This window comes from Odocoileus virginianus, chromosome 17 (assembly GCF_023699985.2).
Source record: "Odocoileus virginianus isolate 20LAN1187 ecotype Illinois chromosome 17, Ovbor_1.2, whole genome shotgun sequence".
Classification (NCBI taxonomy): Eukaryota; Metazoa; Chordata; class Mammalia; order Artiodactyla; family Cervidae; genus Odocoileus; species Odocoileus virginianus.
The window spans coordinates 32,089,922-32,104,887 of NC_069690.1; the positions used below are offsets into that span (position 1 = coordinate 32,089,922).

Here is a 14,966-nt window from a genome sequence, read left to right on the forward strand (position 1 = left end):
ATGAACTGCTGCAGCAGGGGATACTGAGAGCAAGTAACAGGTTCCCCTGCTTGCTCCCTGAGTGGGGGTGAGCTTGTTTTTCATGTTAGGTGAGGGTGGTGTTGAGTGCAGGGGGCATGCTCAATACCCTGCTTTTGTTCTCAACACCCTGCTTTTGTTCAAGGTTCTTCAAAAGTGGCTGCTGGGTTTTTTGGTCTCTTTGTATCTTTTGTCCAGAATTTACCCCAAATGCCCAGACACAGTTATTTTTAGCTCCATACAGTTTCTTTGTACTTTGTTGTGGAGAAGAGGCGTGTCCAGGTGCAAGCACTGCAGCAAAGGCTTCCATCCCAGCCTGTCTCAGTGGGACAAAGGCCAGAGGCAAGTATCCCTCAGCTGGAGCTGGGACCACCCCTTAGACACCACCCAAGGCAGAAAATAGGGGAGAGAAATCCCCTGGCTCCCCCTCCTCTCACATCCTGGTCTCCCCTGGAGCCTCCACCTGTACCTTTAGCAGGAGGCAGTGGCCAGGGGAGCAAGGGGATGGGTTTGGGGGTGAAGAGCCAAGTGACCAATACCATCTTACTCATCTCTATATCTCCAGGGCCCACCCCAGGACAAGGTTCTGATAGAAGGAAATCAACTAAGTATAGAGAGAAACAGAATTACTACCAAAATGCAAGACAGGAGGTCTGAATAGTACTCCCTAGAGGGGAGAGAGGAGGTAACTGACTCCACACCGAGGACACAGGAAAGGGTCACAAAGGACATGGGGAAGGAAAAGGTGAAGAAATAATGAGCAGAGGGGCTTCCCTGGCAGTCCAGTGGCTAAGACTCCATGCTCCCCATGCAGCAGGCCTGCATTCAATTCCTGGTCAGGGAGCTTGATCCCACATGCTGCAACTAAGACCTGGCACCGCCAAATAAATATAAGTGTTTTAAAAGGAAAAAAAGAAACAGGGACTTCCCCAGTGGTCCAGTGGTTAAGACTTTGCCTTCCAAGGCAGGAGGCATGGGTTCGATCCCAGGTTGGGGAACTAATATTCTACATGCCTCACACAGTGTGGATAAAAGTTAAGAAAGAAAAAAGAAATAATGAGCCGAGGTTTGCCAAGGAAGCAAAAAGGTGAGGAAGTTGGGCAGGCAGAGAGCCTGCATGCCTGAAGGCAGGACTGTGAATATTTTTCAAGGAAACATAAAAGGTTCAGAGTCAGATTCCATCAAGTGCTTTTTCAGTTTCTCTTAAAGTGATTACATAGCTTTCAGCTTTCATTACTTACACAATGGATTAAACTAACCTATGTCCTAATATCAAAGCAATCTTCAATTCCCAGAAGAAAACCTACTTGACATTCTGCTGAATTCATTTTGCTGTTTCATTTAGGATATTTGCATATATCCATATGTCATCTTTGTCTACAGTTGACTTTTGTGGGCTTGTACTCTTCTCCATCAGGATTACTTTGATTTTGTGAATTTAAAGTTCTGTGATTTCTTATTTTCTGACACATTTTGATAGCATGGGGGTTGTCATCATCAATCTCTGTTAGTTTAAGGACTCAGGATTTTGTGTGGAATTTTTACAAGTGTCTGTTCTGTCATTCCTGCTACCCACTTTGGGGTTGGTTACCACCCCCATTACCTCCACCCCAAGCCCCCACTCCTTGCCACCACAAAACCAGGTCTCTGCTTTCCAGCCATAGTGAGCGAAACTGTCACCTCTTGGGTTTTACAAACGAAGCACAAAAAGGCCCTGCCTCTGTCTTGCTTAATTCCTCTCCCCGCTCATTTTCGATGCCTCCTTCTTACAGAAAGTCTTCCCTGATATATTCCACTATACGTTCCACTTTCCCATCCTGGCCTGTTCTCCTCACTTGTCTGTCTCCCCACCCAGAGCTGGAGCCCGAAGACTGAAAGTGTGCTTCATCACCAGCACCACCTCAGCAATGGCACAAGCAGGTACTTGCTTCCCCATGATCAGGCAAAAGCTGTGAGCCTGCACCTTAGAAACAACAGGAGAAAATGTGGTCAGAAAACGACAGTCTGCGGGGCAAGTCTGGACCAAACCAATGGATCACACTCACTGACATCCTGTCAATGGCTGCCTTCAAGCTTCCCAGGTGGTCCAGATGGTAAAGAATCTGCCTGCCAATGCAGGACACGCAAGCTCGATCCCTGGGTCAGGAAGATCGAACCCTCCCCAGAAGAGGTCATGGTTACCCATTCCAGTAGGCATGCCCGCAGAATCCGCTGGACAGAGGAGCCTGGCGGGCTACAGTGCATGGCAAAAGAGTTGAACTCGATTAAGCAACTGATCATGCATGCATGCCCCTCGAGCTGTAAGAGCAGGAGGGGAGTGGTTGTGAGACACTGTGACTCCTAAGAAGCCTAGAATATTTACTAGTGCAGCTGGTTTTCTTTCCTGTGCTGTCACTGCCATCATGAGAACAGCCACCGCACCGTGCTCTCAGCTCCAAGCCCACTTCACCCCAGAATCACATTCAGATAGCACCTTCATGGACACTAACTATCATCATGCTTGTTTATTTTCAAGGTTTTGTTCCACACCCAGCAGGGGCTGATCATAAACTCAGAAGACCACATGACCAGGAGGTCACAGGAACAAGTGAGGCCCACCAGGTGGGGGACAGTCCACCACTCGGTTACTATAGCTGACACTGAAACATAGCTGATTCAACAGAGGCTAGAAATCTGGATTTTTATGTGAAATGTTTTGATTATTAACATGTTGTCAATTAACAAACACAGGCATTTATCTTGGTATCTGGAGGCAAATAAAAAAACTCAGTTATATATAACTGAGTCACTTTGCGGTACAGCAGAAATACAATATATATATGTATGTGTATATTCTTTTCATATTTCTTTTCCATTATGGTTTGTCACAGGATACTGAATACAGTTCCCCATGCTCTATAGTAGGACCTTGCTGTTTATCCATCCTATATGTAATAGTTTACATCTGCTAATCCCGAACTCATAATCCTTCCCTCCCCTACCTCCCCCCCAAATTGGTTATTTTGATTACAGAATTAAGGATTTCCATTCAACGAAGATCCTAACAACAAAGTGGACATCGTGTATCAGGAGAAACCACTTGCATCGTCTAAAAATCAGTAAATGGTTAATGTCTAAAAAATATTCTAGTCAGAAATCTCAACTGGAAAATGGAGGGGATATTCCCTGATGGTGCAGTGGTTAAGACTGGGGCTTTCACTGCTATGGGTCAGGATTTGATCCCTGGTCAGGGAAATAAGATCCTGCAAGTCACTTGGTGAGGACAAAAAAAAAGAAAATTGGGGAAACAGCATGAACAGGCAATTTACATTAAAGAAAACACAACAAGGTAGCAAGCATACATATTCTCAAGTGTGTATACTCAGTAGTAACCAGAGAAATGTAAATAGAGTAAGATTGCTAAAAATTAGAAAGCTGGACAATGCCAAGTGTTTGCAGAAAGAAAGGTCTTTGGAATCCAATGCACTCTGAGGAGATGCAGAATAGTGTGGCCTCACTCAGAAGCAATCAGTGGTACTTGGTCCTAAATACTAAGTACAGGCACACACTGTGAGCAGGCAGTCCTGCTCCTGGCCCAGGTCCAGAGAGATTCTCCCAGAAGTCCATATGGGACATGTACGAGAGGTTCCCTCAGCACTGTTTGTAGTGTCTGGGTGTAGGAATCGACATGGGTGTCCATCACCAGGAGGGAGAGAGGCAGGATGTGGTGGATACACAAACTGGATAGTCACCATAACAACAGGAATGAGTCATAGAAACATGGCGGTGAGTGATAACACTAGAAGAGTCTAACATGACACCATTTATGTAAATTAAAAATACCCTCCCACGGGGACGTCCCTGGCAGTCCAGTGGTTAAGAACCGGCCTTCTAATGCAGGGGACACAGGTTTGATCCCTGGTGAGGAATGAAGATCCCACATGCCTCAAGGCAACTAAGCGGAAGTGCCACAGCAAAAGATCCTATGCACTGCAACTAAGAGTCCACACAGACAAAGAAAGAAGAAACAAAGGAGATAACAAGCTAAATTTTTTAAAAGAGAAAAAATAAGAAAAAACACACACACAAAACAATACATTCTTAAGAATACATACACACAAGAATTGGAGATATTTGGTAGGGTAGAGATCTTCACTCAAATGCAAGTATTTTGGAAAGATGTGAGCACATTATGTCATGATGACATGGAGAGACTGCATACATAACAGTTACATTTGGGCAAATACATACAAATAAAACTACAATGATGCTTAAAAAAAGAATACATACAACAAGAGCATGTGTATTAAACATATTAGAATAGTCAGCCACTTAGGCATGGGGTAGGGGGAGAGAATGAAAGAACGGGCTACAGAGAAGAAAAAGAAATAAATTATAAATTTATAAACTATAAACCAATGAAAGCACGAAAAAGCACACGAGACAAGAGGGGCTTGGTCAGAGAAGCTGTTCCAGAAGGAACTGGCAACCCACTCCAGTATTCATGTCTGGGAAATCCCATGGACAGAGGAGCCTGGTGGGCTACAGTCCACAGGGTCACGAAGAGTCGGACACGACTGAGCATGCGCACACACACACACACACACACACACACACAGGTTTACAACACCATCCTAATCACAGAACACAAGTCAGCGATGTGTGGATCAAGGAAGGAGAAGAGATGCCTTTCCATGTCCTTGTAGCTGCTCCTTCCAGAAGCACTAACAGATACCAGCATAAGTGCTTCACCCTGCCAGGGAGGCTCTGGGTCTATAGCTACATGTGGTTTGCTGTTTGGTCCTCAGGGAATTCTCAGTCTTGTGGGCGATTAAACCTAGACACAAAGTGAAGCAAGAAAAGCCACTGAACCAGTCACAGAAGAAAAGTAAGGGATGAAATGCCCCATGGGTGGAGCCATGGCCAGAGTTTGGGGAGCAGAGCCTGTGGTGGATGAGGTGACCTGAATGATGTAGGAAAAGACACGCATGACACTGGGGATGGTCATGTGCCCTGCACCACTTGCCCTGAAACTGGTGACCGAAGACCAGCAAAAGAACCGATCATTTAACAGCCCAGTGGTCACCCCATGCTCTGCCCCTCAAGGCTGCTTGCCATGCAACAAACTTCAGCTTATTCCAAAGACAGGAAACAGTGCTTTACCCATAATACTCCAGAAATGCTGCTCTCTCCCGAGAGAGGGCAAAAGGCACTTGGTAAATTTGGCTGGGAGAAGTCATCTCCAGGTACGGTATCCATTTTTCCCTGTGGAAAACAGGAGGGCCATTTCACAACAAAGGGTTAACAGAGCAGGCCTAAGACAGGCCTGAGCCAGTGGGCCCTTGGCTGGCATCTGGGAACTTGGAATTTGCTTCCTGATGTTTGCAGGACTGATAAGAGAGGCTCTTATTGCCCCTAAACTGTTTGTGCAAACACTGTGGTTTATGCTCAACACCTGCTTCCCTTCCGGGAGTCTGGAGTTTGGGTGGATGCTAGGCAGAGGGTGCCCGGTATGCCCAGCACCCAGAAAAGACCCTGGGGCCCAGCCTCAGAAGAGCTTCCTGGAGGACAATGCTTCAGCTGTGTTTGCACAACTCGTCGCCAGGTGGCTCCCCAGGAGAGGACTCTCAGAATTCTGCACCTGGTCCCCAGGGCTTGGCCCCTCTGGGCTCTTCCCTTTGCTGGTCTTGCTTTGTATCCTTCACAGTGATAAGTCACAGCCATGGGGATGACAATGTGAGAATGTGAGAAGTCCTGTGAGACCTTCTAGGAAATCTCTGAACCTGGGGGTAGTCTTTGGGATGCCCTCAACAACAGAAATTAATTCAACATAAAAGATAATATTGGAGATGGACTTGTGGACACAGTGAGGGAAACTGGACTAAATACATACTTCTGCTTTCCTACCCTAAAATTCTTTGGAACAACAGAAATATTTTTAAACCACTAAATCAATAAGAGACCTGGGGAACAAGAAACACGACCAGTGGCCAACGAAAGCACCTAAGACACTTACGAGAGGCACAGAATACTCAGGGTCAGACTGCCAAAGTGAACCACAGCCCAGCACCAGCCTGGGAGGAGCCCATCATACAGGGTTTCAGGCTCCAGCTCAGCAGAAAGAATGAGGGGCAGGGGTGGGATGTGACAAGGAGATGAGCTGGGGCACAGCAGCCGGGATGGCCAGGGCCCTGGGACTCTTCCCTGCACACTGAGCGGCCATGACACGAGCCCCTGCCTTGGACCACACACTCCACTCGGCAGCACGTCACAGTCTCCAGCAATCACCAGAGGCAGCAAAGAGACAGGCAGACAAACAGGAACCCTCACACACGAGTATGAGCACCTGAAGGCAGATGCCCCAGGTTTTTACTCAGCGTCATGAAATGGGGACACCAAGTCAACAGGAATCGTATGCCTGAGAGAGGAGTTAATGAAGCACATGGTTGTCGTCGTTCAGTCGCTGCCGTGTCCGACTCTTTTGTGACCCTGTGGATTGTTGTCTGCCCAGCTCTTCTGTCCATGGAATTCTACAGGCAAGAATACTGGAGTGGGTTGCCACTTCCTTCTCCTGGATCTTTCTGACCCAGGGACAGAACCCATGCACCTGCTGCCTTGCAGGTGGGTTCTTTACCGCAGAGCCACCTAGGAAGTCCAATGAAGCATGTAGAAGAATTTATTAAATGTCTTTGGAAAGATGGAAGGGAGGCATGACTATGAAAAGCAGGAGCCAATTGATGGGTAAAGATTTCTACATGGTGAAATTAAAAAGTACACTCAGGGGACATCCCTGGCTATCCAGTGGTTAGGGCTTTGCCTTCCAATGTAGAGGGTGAGGGTTTGATCCCTGGTTGGGGAGCTAAGATCCAAAAAAAAAAAAAAAAAACCCAGAACATAAACAACAGAAGCAATATTGTAACAAATTCAATAAAGACTTTACAAATGGTCCACATCAAAAAAAGATTAAAAAAAGAAAAATAAAGCCCAGTCAAGGGAATTCCCCAGTGGTCCAGTGCTTAGGGCTCCATGCTTTCACTGCTTGGGTCCAGGTTTGATCCCTGGCCAGGGAACTAAGATCCCTCAAGCCCTGGGGGTGTAGCCAAAAAAAAAAAAAAAAAGAGCAGGGTCAAGGGCAGTACTATTTGTGCAAAAAAAGGAGGACTTAAGAATGTAATTCATATTTACTTGTATTTTCATAAAGAGTCTCTGAAAGGATATATAAGAAACTAATAACAATGGTTACCTCCTTTTGAGGTGACAGAGAACTTCGTGGGGAGATGTAGGGGCACCTTTTACTTGTAGTTTTTAATACAGTATAATTTTTGAACATTGACTATCTTATTTATTCCAAAAATTAAATTTTAAAAAAGTAGAAACCTTGAAAATTGAATACATAATTTAAAAAAAAACACTCAACAGATGGGCTAAAGAGTTGATGGGACAAAGCTAAACTAGATTTGTAGAATCTTCCAGAATGCAGCCTGAAAATGATAGAACATTTGACAGAAAAGTCAAGAAACATGAAGGATAAATTAAGAAATCTTAAAATCCATTTTCATACTATCTTATTTTATTTTTTGGCCACACAGGATATGGGATATTAGTTCTTCAACCAGGGATCAAACCCACGCCCCCTGCAGTGGAAACACAGAGTCTTAACCACTGGACTGCCAGAGAACTCCCAAGAAATTCTAATACCCATTTAACAGTATTCCAGAAGCAGAAAATAAAGAGAATGGAGGAGGCAGGGAAACATTCAAACTTTCCCAGGGCCAAAGAAATATTATATTTATCTACAGAATGAAAGGGACCACCGAGAACTAAGCAGGAAGAACAAGAGAAATCCACCCCAAGACAAATAGTGGTGAGATTTTAGAATACTAGGAAAAAAGAAAAAATTGTAGAGCTTCAGAGAAATAAGCAGGTTAACAAAAAAACAAAGTGAGAATCAGATTACAAAGACCCACTAGAGGCCAGCAGATAATAAAGAATTATCTTTGAAACTCAGATATTTTTAACCTAGAATCCTATACCCAGTCAAGAGTATTCACAGGAAAAAGCAAAATTTTGTAATATTTTTAAAACTTATAAAGGCTCAGAGAGTTTACCACCCATAGAATCTCTAGCAAAAAAAAATTTACTGAAGGACTCACGCAATCAAAACAACTAATGAATCCAAAATGAGAAAAACAAGATAAAACAATCAATGATGAACAAATGATCAGTTAAACTTATAACTGTTGACATATAATGTACAAAACCCCCAAATATCATATATACAGATTATCTTTAAACATCAAGAGAAAAAATGCTTAGGTATGTGTGAAAACTAAGGATACCAAAAGAGCTCAAATTCATCTATCATCAGGGAAATTCAAGTTAAAACTGCAATGTCATACCCACCAGAATGACTAAAATAAAAAAGAAATTACCAAGAGTTGCAAGGATGTGAGGCAACCACATATGCTTCTCGGGTACATAAGCTGATGCAACCACTATTGCAAACTGTTTGGCAGCATCTGTAAAAACTGAGCATATGCACACTCTATGACCAAGCAATTTCACTTCTAGATATATACTCGACAGAAATGCATACATCCACCCAGCAAAGACATGTACTAGGATGTTCACAGCAGCACTATTCATGATAACCCCAAACTACAAACCACCTAAATCCAGCTGAGGTAGAATGGATAGCCGCATGGTGATACATACAAACAGTGGAATGTATACAGCAATGGAATGAACAAACCACAACCACACTCCAGAATCCTACAAATTACACAAATGCAATGTTGACAGAAAGCAGCTAAATACAAAGGAGCATGTACTGTACAATTCTATTGCTATCAAGTACAGAAACAGGAAAACCAATCTATTGTCAGAAATGGCAGGGGTTATCCTTGGCAGTGAGCAGCAGGAGGACAGAATCTGGAATGTGGGAAAGGTTGTTCTTATTTTTGTTTGTTTGTTTGTTTCTTGTTTTGCCTGCTGGTTATATGTGTATTTAATTGGTCAAAATTCATCAAGCTGTAAGATGTGTATACCTTTACATGTTCATGTTATACCTCAATAAAAAGGTGTCTCCAAATTCAAGGGTGCCAAGCCACAAGCAGAGTAAGAACAGTATTTGTAACTTCCATGTCTTGAGAGAGATAAAATAGAACAAAATGAAGAAAAAAAAAACAAAAACCTCAGTCAACCCAACAAAACATAGGAAAAGGGTGGAGGCTGTCAGGAAATAAGCACAAGAAATTGAAAACATAAAAAAAAACATAAAACAAGATGGCAGGAATAGGACTCAAAATAACATTAATCAAATATAAATAAGTTAAAGTCATTGAACGAAAGATAAAGATTTCATGCCCATTAAGATGGCTACTTTCAAAAAAAAACAGAAAATAACAAGCATTGCAAAAGATAAGGAAAAACTGGAACTCTTGCGCACTGTTTCAGGAATGTAAAAAGGTACAGCTGCTGGGGAAATAATACAGTGATACCTCCAAAAATTAAAAACAAAATGATTATACAATCTTGAAATTTGATGTCTAGGTAAATATCCAAAAGCACAGAGAGCAGGGTCTTGAAGAGGTATTTGGACACCCATGTTAAGACCAACATTACTGACAACAGCTGCAACGTGGAAGCAACCCAGATGAGATAATACGCAAAATGTGGTCTGTATGCACAATGGAACGGTATTCAGTCTCATAAAGAAAGAAAGGACACCTGCTACAACATAGAATGACCTTGAGAACACGACGGTAAGAGAAATAAACCAGTCACAGAGACAAATTCTGCACAAGGTACCCAGAACAGGCAATTTCACAGAGACAGAAAGTACAGTGGTTGTTACCAGGAGCTGGGGGCAGGGTTGGGTATGTATTGTTTAATGGGAACAGTTTAGATATTGCAGATGATAAAGTTCTGCAGGTTGGCTGCACAGCAACACGAATATATTTACTACTAGTGAACTGTACACTTAAAAATGACTATGATAAATTTTATGATATATGTATTTACCATAACTTTTCAAAAAAGACAAACATTAAGGAATAAAACAAAATCTTGCTGTTAGCTAATCACAAGAGTAACACCTAAAACAAAATACAGAAAATCAAAAATAAATTAATATTACTAGAAGATATGCCAGATAAAGGGCTTCCCTGGTGGCTTAGCAGTAAAGAATCTGCCTGCAAAGCAGGAGCTGCAGAAGATGTGGGTTTGATCCCTAGGTCGGGAAGATCCCTTCTGGGAGGGCATGGCAGCCCATTCTAGCCTGGAGAATCCCATGGACAGAAGAGCCTGGAAGGCTACAGTCCAGGGGGTTGCAGAGTCAGACACAACTGAAGTAACTTAGCATGAAGGCATGCATACACATTGCTTATAGGGCTTCCCAGATGGCTCATTGGCAAAGAATCCACCTGTCAATGCAGGATCCCCTGGAAAAGGAAAAGGCAACCCACTCCAATCTTCTTGCCTGGGAAATCCCATGGACAGAGAAGTTTGGTGGGCTACAGTCCATGGGGTCACAAGAGTCAGACACGACTTAGTGACTAAGCAACAACATTGTTATGGCTGGCTCATAAATGTATATATTTAATAATATTACAAAAACGAATAGAACAAAAGAAAATCACTAGCGATCACAGTGGAAGTCCTTAACACAATCCTCAGAATCAATAGGTCAAGCAAAAAATAAGGGTCCGGAGAATATAAATTATACTTAGTAAATGTGAGATGAACATATAATTTTGTACAGGGAAAAGTCACTAAAACTGACAGCTTGTTAGACTACAGATTAATTTCTATTTTTCATCTTTCAGCACTATGGCAGAAATGAAGCCCCCAAACCTTCCACCTACAAACTATCTTTTAAAAATGCTAAACACACACACACACACATATATATGAAACTTTGGATTCATTGGTTTAGAGAAAACGGTTGAAACCAAAATTCAAGAATGTGGGCAAATTAAAGGCATTTTCAGATATTATAAAAACAGAAAAATGTATCATCACTGATAGAACTCGTAAAGAAGGTACTTCAGGGAGAAGGAGGGTGATCCAAAAAAGAGCATCTGTGGTCAGGAAGGAATGAAGAGTGAGGACAAAGGTAAACAGGTAGATAAATTTAATAAATGCTAACCTAGAAAATAATGACAGCAATAATGTCTAATTTGAAGAGTTAAAGTAAGAATAGAGCCAATGGCAAACAAGAGGTGACAGGAATTATAAGTCCTTGCCTCCATCAGGAGGACTGATTGATTATATGATCGAATCTTTTGACTCAAAAGGCTAAAATTTGAGTAAAATAAACCCAAGTTAAGGAGAAAGAAAAAGAACAGAAATTAATGACATAGAAAAAATCAACAGGATTAATCAATAAATCCAAAAGCTGATTTAATCAATAAATCCAAACGCTGGTTATTTGAAAAGTAACCAAGCATTAAGTAAGCCTGGCCAATTAAAAAAGAGAAAGGGTGGACACACATGCACGCATACACATGCACACAAGTAAATATAAACAGGAAACAGTGCACCACAGACATGGAAAACTTTTTCTCTTACAACAGACTACTATACGTAACATTACGTTAACATACGTTAAATTTCAACAGTGCTAATGATTTTCTAGGACATATAAAGTAACAGATTGAAGAGGCAGAAAACCTTAGAAAAGCCAATGATGGGAAAAAATGAAAAGGTAGTTAAACACTAATACCAACTTCTTTAAAAAACAAAAATAAAAACCAACACCACCAGCAGTCCAGGCGGTCTGCAGTCAGATTCTGCCAGACTTCGGAACCAGATCATTCTTCTGCTTGAGCAGGAAGAAAACTTTCCCCTCTCCACCACTGAGGACAGCATAACCTTGATTATGAACTCAGACATGGGAGGAGGGTGAAAAAACATAACACCAATCTCTTATCAATACAGATCCCAAAATCCTAAATAAAATGTCAGCTAACTGACACTATCAAACAACCCATACAGGCATTTTAAATTATCCCAGGATTTTGGTGCCAGAAAAACTAGCAAAATAATCTCCTGTGACGTTAATAATGTTAAGAAGAAAACTACATGGCCATATCAATGCATGCTATACAGAAGCATTTGGGGAAGGGGTGGAAATCCACAAAACAGAAACTGACTTAGTCTGATAAACAAGATCCTTAGTGAGGAAACACTGGCAACATTCCCCTAAAACCAAGCCCAAGACAAAAATGTCCTATTTAATAGTCAAGGCTCTGGAGAGGTGGTCCATAGAAAACAAGAAGAGTACAAACATTAGAAAGAGATCTCTGTTGTTTAACAGAAAAGATTGCCCATGTACAACAAGCAGACAAATCAACTGGAAAAACAAAGATTAAAACGAAGAGACTTCAGAGAGGAGGCTCCAGGTCTAGTTTGGGGCACCAAATCAAACTTAAGTTTGCTTCCAGACTTCGTCCTGCAACGCTGTTTTCTGTAGAGTAAGGCATCGGGGATGACAGGCTTGCCCCCACCTCCAACCTCGTCTCCCATCTTAAATGAAACAGCATCTTGTTTGAAACTAGATGACTGAAATCTTCTGAAACCAAAATTTGACTTGTGACAACTCAGCGGCGCTTTATCTGCTGCCTGCAGCGCCCGCAGTTGCTGATGGATAAGCGCGTCACGGCGGGCGAAATGCTCCCGATAGAGGGCAAGGGCGAGCAGCCTCCGGGAACGCGTCTCTCCAAGCGAGCAGCGCTCATTATATAAACTTACCTGCTGGCAAACGCAGCGCCCACACCTCACAAATGAGATATTCAGGGTCCAAATTCCCTTTAAAAAAAAAAAAAATTCTAAAACTAACGGCGTTCCCCGGATGCGCGGGGAGGAGGCGTCCCCCTGCGCTCCTGACAGGCTGCGCATCCCGGGCCACCGGGCATCCCAACGGCGCCCGGGTCCAGGTGCGCCTCGCGGGCCGGGCCAGCGCAGCGGGGCCCACGGGTCCCAGGGGCCCGGACCCCACGGGCCGCCCGCCCCGCCTCGCAGCACCCGGGACAGCTCCCGCGGCGCCGCGCCGGGGGCGCCTCTGGGGCCCCGTGTCCGCGGCGCCAGACTCCGTCCAGCGCTCCCGCATTCCCACGGCCCGGAGGAGAGGCCAGTCTCCTGCCGCGCCACCTACGACACGGGTCCAGCCGCCCGGGCTGGACGGGCCGGACGCCGCCTCAGCGAGGGGCAGCCCCGCGACCCGCGCCGGACCCCGCATCCCGGACCCCCATTCCGGACCTAGACCGGGACCCGCAGCCCGAGATGACCACGCTGCTCAGACGCGAGGCGAGAGTGGTCGGAGCCGCCCCCACTCACCCGCCAGCTCCGCTCCGCAGCCAGCAGCCGCCGCGGCTCCCGCGCTCCCTCGCGGACTTCCAGAGGGGCCCCCGCCGCCGAGCGTCTCCCCGAGCTGCCTGCAGGGGGCGCGCGCGAGAGGCGCGAGGTAACCTGGGAGATGTAGTCCCGCAGCCCTGCGCCGTCTCCCGCCCACGCGGTGGCCAGACTGCAAAGCTTGGTGCCTAGACCGCCAAGCGTGGTACCGGGTCCGGAAAGCTCGGCACTCGGCCCGCAAAGCGCGGTGCCTGAACCACAGAGCTCGGTACCCGGCCGCCCAGCGCGGTACCTGGACCTCAAAGCTCGATAGCCGAACCCCAGAGCTCGGTACTAGGACCGTTCAGCGCGGTACCGGAACCGCCCAGCTGGTACCTGGACCGCCATGCGTGGTAGCCGACCAGCAGTTTCAGCATCTCGGGAGGACCTGGTTGGAAACTCAAACGCCCCCTCGCCGCGGCTACATAGGGTTTGCTGCATTAAAAACTCTGGGGGTGGGGCCCAGCAATCTGCCTTTTGCAAGCCCTTCAATTGATTCTGAAGTTCCCTTAAGTTTGAGAACATCTGCTCTAAGTCCCACGCACCCACTCTTCTCCAAGAGACCTCATCTCACCTGTGGCATCAGCTACATATATATGTACACACACACCGGTCCATCCCCAGGTACACTGGTGGCCCAGGCCACCCCTCCCACTCCAGCCCTCAACTATGAGTGTTCACCTCCTCGTATCTCCTCAAGGATGCCTCCGAAAAGCCAAAACTCAACAGGGTCAACACCACACCCACACTGCCTCCATCTGGTTCTGCTCTAGTGAACCTCAAGTACACTACATTTGTCCACTGGGGAGTCATCTAAGACCTTAGTGGAAGCTTCAGGAGCCAAATGGCAGGTCCCTGAATCATACTTGGGGGAAGGAGGATGGAAAGAGGAGAAAGAAATGAAGCCAGGAAAATACCAACCCCTCAACATGTGGAGGGAATGGAAAGACTGGTGCTGCCTTAAGTGTTCCCTGGAAGTGTTGTCGAGGGAGGGTTGTTTGAAGATGTTTAAGTATTTATGAAAAGAATCCAGTTAAGATGGAGCTGTGGGCTACACAAGAAAGAAGAATTCTCATACATATGATGCCTAAAAAGTTGTATAAAGTATGTGATGGGGCAGGTGGAGTCTCAGCATCAGTAGGAAAATGAGCCCGGAATAGAGGTTCTCAGGGGCCTATTAGTCCTCCACCCCACCTCCCCACCCAGGAAAACTTGGAGATGTCTGGACACATCATGGTTTTCACACTGGAGGGTACCACCGCCATCTAGTAGGTAGAGGCCCCGAATGCTGTAACATATAATGTTGGCACAGGACAGGCCCATGACCAAGAATGATCTGACCCAAGTGCCAAAAGTGTGGAAGCTGACAAGCCCTGAGTAAGGAAGAGAGGAAGTTGTTTGTGAGAACAGACAGGTGTGTGTGTGTGTGTGTGTGTGTGTGTGTGTGTGTGTGTGAGAGATGCCAAATCTAAACTGAGCAAGATGATAAATAGGAGGGAGTTCTTCCTCTCCTTTCTTTTTTTCCAAAAATGTGCTTCATATTGCACATGTACAGTGCTTTCCAACTGTGGTGCTGG

The 14,966-nt window shown here is 45.0% G+C and overlaps 1 protein-coding gene across 5 annotated transcripts in view; it reads right to left on the reverse strand.

Moving 5' to 3' along the window:
- SPECC1 (sperm antigen with calponin homology and coiled-coil domains 1) overlaps positions 1 to 13,422 on the reverse strand; it is a 195,976-nt gene extending 182,554 nt beyond the window's left edge. The window contains exons 1-2 of one of the 5 annotated variants that reach the window (XM_070479192.1): positions 13,336 to 13,422; positions 12,751 to 12,807 (exon numbers count right to left, since the gene is read on the reverse strand). The gene's annotated coding sequence lies outside the window, so the exon portion shown is untranslated. The remainder of the gene's footprint in view (positions 1 to 12,750; positions 12,808 to 13,335) is intronic. The other 4 variants (XM_070479197.1, XM_070479191.1, XM_070479196.1 and 1 more) reach the window with 4 other exon arrangements.
- Between the last annotated feature and the right edge of the window lie 1,544 nt (positions 13,423 to 14,966).